We start from the raw sequence: 5,283 nt of genomic DNA, 5'->3' as shown, positions 1-5,283 counted from the left end.
ACGCCCGACACGACTGAAAGCGAGAGTTTGGTGTAGTTCCACTTTTAACCAGAACATATGAAAAAATTGTTAAAATTCTGTGAAATCGCTTTAAATAATTGGGATAAATTGAAAAATCCTTGGAATAGTTAAAAACATTCTAAAGTATTTAAAATCCTTAAAAATATCTTGACATTTTGCAAAGCTCTTGAAAATTCCTTGCAATTTTAAAAATACCCTAAAATATTTCAAATCGTTTAAAACCTCACGCTAAATTATTGAAATCAATTGAAAACGTCTAGGAATCTATTAAATTATCCTGAAATATATCAACTCCTTTAAAACCTTATATTAAATTACTGTAATCAATTGAAGATTCCTTAGAATCTTTTTAAATTCTTTCAAATTTTGCGAATCCTTCCATATCTTTTGAAATGCCTAGAACTTTTTTCTTAAGATTTCTAAGGTACTTTGGATTTTTTAAAAGACCCTTCTAAATTGAAAATTGAAGACTTGAATCCCATCGATAACTCTGAACTCGATGGGATTCAAGTCTTTGAATTTTGAATGGCAAACTTGGAATTTTATTTATAAAATATTAATAATCATACATAAATTGAAAGCGTTCAAAATTTAAATGTATGTTTATCAATTGGACAACTTCTAAATGAAATTAATTCAGACTGAAATTTAGAAAAATTACTCGAGTTAAAGTTTAACTATTTGTGAAACGTTTGGCATATATAATTATAAAATTATATAAATTTTGTTTGGAAAACATATTTTTTAATGTTGGACCCTCTCAAATTATTTATGATTACTAATTGTTGTAAATAAACTTCCAAGTCCACAATTCAAAATTTGAAGACTTGAATCCCATCGAGTTGAAAACTATTCTTATTTCTTCTTCTTTATTCATAATGTGTCCCCTAAGGGTTTACATGACTTCCATTTCTTACAATCTTTCCGCTTATACATATATTTCTTACAATCATATCCTTACTATATATACAATTACTTACAACTATTTACATAAAGTCTTAAATCTAGTTCCTTATCTCTATTTCCTGTGATAGCGCAATTTAGCACTTATTAGCAAACCAGTGAGCTAGCGAACCTTTCTTGTACCTTCCTTGTAAACTCTCAATATCTTTCCTTTCTTTCCATCCCCATAGCTCTGCTCCATAACCTAATACCGGCCATACCAGCGTATCAAATAACCACATTCTCCTCCAATTTTTTTTAACTTTCTTTTTCCTATTCCCCATGTCTGTTTTATTACCCGTGCTGCTTTTTTTATCCTTTCTCTTATGTGAGCTGTATAATCTCTATTCGTTTGCAAGATATGTCCCAAATATTTATATTCTTTGACTTCTTCTAACTTTATTCCTTTCCATCTCCCTGTCCATTCTTTCTTCCTTCCCCCTCCGTTTCTAAACCTCATTATCTTTATCTTTTCTACATTTAAATTCAGCTTTTCCTCATATAAGTATTTCTCTTATCCTGTAATTAAACCCGCCATTCCTTCTTCATTCTCTGCCATCAACACTATTTTGCCTGTGTATGCCAGTGTACATATCTTTTCCTCCCCTATCCTAACTCCTCCCCAACCTTTTTTCCTCATTTCGTTTTCCAAGTCTGATATCAATATATTAAATAAAAGTAGACGCAGAGGACATATTTGCCTCACTCCTCTCACCAACCATAAACTATCTTCTACTTGCTCTTCCACCTTTACCCTGCCTTTTGTATCTAAAAATTCCTGATTCTCTCTTTATTAATCCCTTTCTTATCCCCTTTTTTACCATAACTTTTTCTATTTCGCCTCGTTCTAATGAGTCAAACGCCGCCTTTAAGTCCACTAACATTGCTATCATTGCCCTTTTTTCACGTTTAATCCTCTTATTTACTAGATAGTTCAGAAAATATATGTTTTCCATTATCCCCATTCCTTTTCTAAACCCTGTCTGATTCGGTGACTCGATCTTTTTTTCTTCAACTTCTATCTGCAATCTCTCCGACAAAACAGTTACATGTACTTTATACAGTGTTGGAATCAGCGTCTCACCCCTATAATCTTTATTCTGCTCTTCCTTGCATTTCTTCAATATTGGTATAACTACTCCTTCTTTCCATCACTCTGGCAACCCTTCTCCTCTCTATACTCGATTACACATTATCCATGCCCATTCCTCTAGTTTTTTCCCTCCATATTTCCATTCTTCATTTGGAATCTCATCTATACCAGGTGCCTTTCCATCTCTCATTATGCCTAAAATCTTAACTATTTCTTCCCTTGTCATGTCTTCTTCCTCATCTCTTTCTCCTTAATTTGATTTGTGTGTGTGTGTATTTTGAATTTATGTGTGTTCCGATCTTCGCCAGCTTTACTTCAAAACTACACAATATTTTTGGCTAGAAACTCGGACAAGCAAAAAAATACAGTAACTAATGTTCGCGAACTAACCTTGTTTTTAGACATTTAAAAAAGTTTATTTCATAAATAATTTCTGAATGGCTACCGACAGCATCGGTACGACATAGACCTACATTATTGGAATGGCAGACAGTTCAAAGCCGATCCTAACCTCAAAATAGTGCATAAGCATGCCTCAAAAAAAGAGTTCGGGGATGTCCATTATAACATTTTATAGCATCTTCGAATTCAGTTTTTAAACATGTTCATTTTGGTGGAAAGAAAGCCGAGGGAACTTAACCCGATTTACCACACGACGAAGTATCACATGCCCTTAAATAGAATGCATTCGATTGATTCGTCAAAATTTCCGATTTTTGCTTCCTACATTTAAACTTTCAACTTTACAATCGTAATTTTTTACTTTTTCATTCGTTAATTTGTGAGAAAGAGTGTTGTACTTTATCGCATAAATAATAATTATAGATATATTAATATTTTAAATCGGTATAATATAAATTATTTGATATCTAATGAAACAAGTCTGATATAAATAAAAAGTGTATTGATTCTTTCTTGAATTTCGAGGATGGCAAATTGTGGCGTGGATTTACATCTGTTAAGCAGAAACTTCTTAAGTGTTCTATTCATACAAGTTTTTTAAACAAAATAGTTACATTTTCCATCAACTAATTTTTTTCCAAAAAATACCAATGTGCATTTTTAAACACATCGTTAAATTTTCAACGAAATACTTCAGCTTTATACTAAAACGATGAATTTGGAAGGTTTTCAAATGAATTTGTCAATATCAATATTACTTATGAGATTATTTTTGGGAGAATAACACAGCCACACAAAAAAAAAGTGTGCGGATCTGGTAACAAGACACACGTATTCCTATGGATTTTGGGGCGCTGAATTCAAATTCGGTATTAAAAATCACCCATCACGTCATGGTTGAGCCATAACCCCAAAAAATGACGAAAAATCATGCACTGAGGCAAATCAATTTTAAAATAATGCCAGTGATGCAAATTTTCACTTAAAAAACATGTCGACAACTGTGAAGGATCAACCCTTGCCTGATATCAACTTATTTAACATAACTTTACGCAACAGAACCTGACCTCACCTAACCTGAATTAACAGAAATTTGTTGAACCACGCGTAAAGCTCTGGAAGCATATTTTCCCAGTAGCAAATGTGTGCTACATCGAATGGGTCAACTCGAGCCTAACCTAGAAATAAATCTAACCTAGCCTAACCTAACTAACTAACCTAACCTAATTAAACTGATTGTGTTGTCCCGTTGTGTTTGCAGTACCGTTTGCATCAGCTTGGGCTTAACCTTCAAAGAGGTCAAACCTATCCTAACCTAGAAAAACCTAACTTAACTTCACGTAATACAATTAAACTCATTTTGTTTTCCCGTTGTGTTTGCGGTACCGTTTCATTCAGCTTCGGCTTAACCTACATAGAGGTTTAACCTATCCTAACCTAACAAAACCTGACCTGACCTAACCTATCCGAATGAAATTCAACCACAAGTGTAGCTATGTAAGCGTACGGTTCTCAGTCTTAAATGTGTGCTATATTTAATAGGTTAACTCGATCTTAACTTACAAACGAATTTAACTTAATAGAACCTAACGAAATTTTGCTTAACGCAATACAACTTAAGTGTTCCCGTTGTAACACAAAATTCATTTCATTCTAATACAGGTAGTTAAAAATTTAGACGCACATTACTCATTTGAAGAAACTTAGAACTACAAGTAGAATTGACCACATTCCAATTAACCTGACAATGCTTGTATCAATTAAAATGTAGAACTGTAACTTAAACATGCAAATGAATAAGAGTTTTATTCAAAAAATTTTTCTCTGCTTTTCTTAAACTTAAGGGATATATTTATACTATCTTTCGTGTTTACCTTTGATCTTGCTTTTTATCGTAATTAAATTGATTTATAGACTTACTTCAGTCTATTTTCTGCCTGCTATAACGTGTTCTTTTTTCTTCGAAGGAACGATGCGAAGGGTTACGCTTACGTTTAAGACCTACATTCGTTTCCCTTTTCAACATCCAGAAAAAATCAGCCATCATGACCTCGTCCCATCTACCCTGATATCGTTGTTCCATCAGTTTTATGTCTTGATGAAAACGTTCCCCTTGTTCTTCGCTGAAATGACCAAAATTTTCTGGAAACTTATCCAGATGGGAATCTAGAAAGTGAAGTTTTAAATTCATCAAGCAGCCTAACTTTTTGTAGTTAATTATCATTTTCGCAACAATATTCTCGTAGTCTTGACTTTTTTTGTTATCAAGGAAATTTGCGTTTACTGCTTTAAAACTTTCCCAAGCGTCCATTTCAATTTTTGTCATGTGGCTCACGAAATTACTATCACTTGTCAATATTCGAATCTGTGGTCCATCAGAGACTCCTGCTTTCAATTTAGCGTCTGAAACATTAGAGAATTTAAGGGATATATACTTATAGCATTGTCCATCTTTGTCAAACGCCTTGACAAATTGCTTCATGAGCCCAAGCTTTATGTGGAGGGTTGGTAGTAAAATTTTTTCTGGATCAACGAGGCTTTGGTTGATGATATTATGAGAACTAGATTTGAATGAATCTGTTAAAGGCCAATGTTTTTTGCTGTAATGATTGGCTCGCTCACTGCTATTCCACAAGCACATAAAGCATGGCTCTCTCGTGAAACCCGATTGTTGGCCTAATATCATTGTTATGATTTTGAGATCACCACATATTTGCCATTTCTGATTCGTATAATTAACTTTTTCAAGAAGCATTTTAACATTGTTATATTCTTCTTTGATGACCGTTGAGTGAGCTATAGGGATAGGAGCGTAAGTATTCGTG

General features: G+C 33.4%; 1 protein-coding gene across 5 annotated transcripts in view; it reads left to right on the top strand.

The window, feature by feature from the left end:
* The window catches only part of LOC117170366 (glycerol kinase-like), a 331,719-nt gene that overhangs the window by 95,703 nt on the left and 230,733 nt on the right, over positions 1-5,283 (top strand). The gene's annotated exons all lie outside the window — the stretch shown is intronic.

This window comes from Belonocnema kinseyi, chromosome 3, assembly GCF_010883055.1.
Source record: "Belonocnema kinseyi isolate 2016_QV_RU_SX_M_011 chromosome 3, B_treatae_v1, whole genome shotgun sequence".
Classification (NCBI taxonomy): domain Eukaryota; kingdom Metazoa; phylum Arthropoda; class Insecta; order Hymenoptera; family Cynipidae; genus Belonocnema; species Belonocnema kinseyi.
The sequence above is the reverse complement of the archived record's forward strand: the minus strand, read 5'-3'. Positions and strand labels throughout refer to the sequence as shown.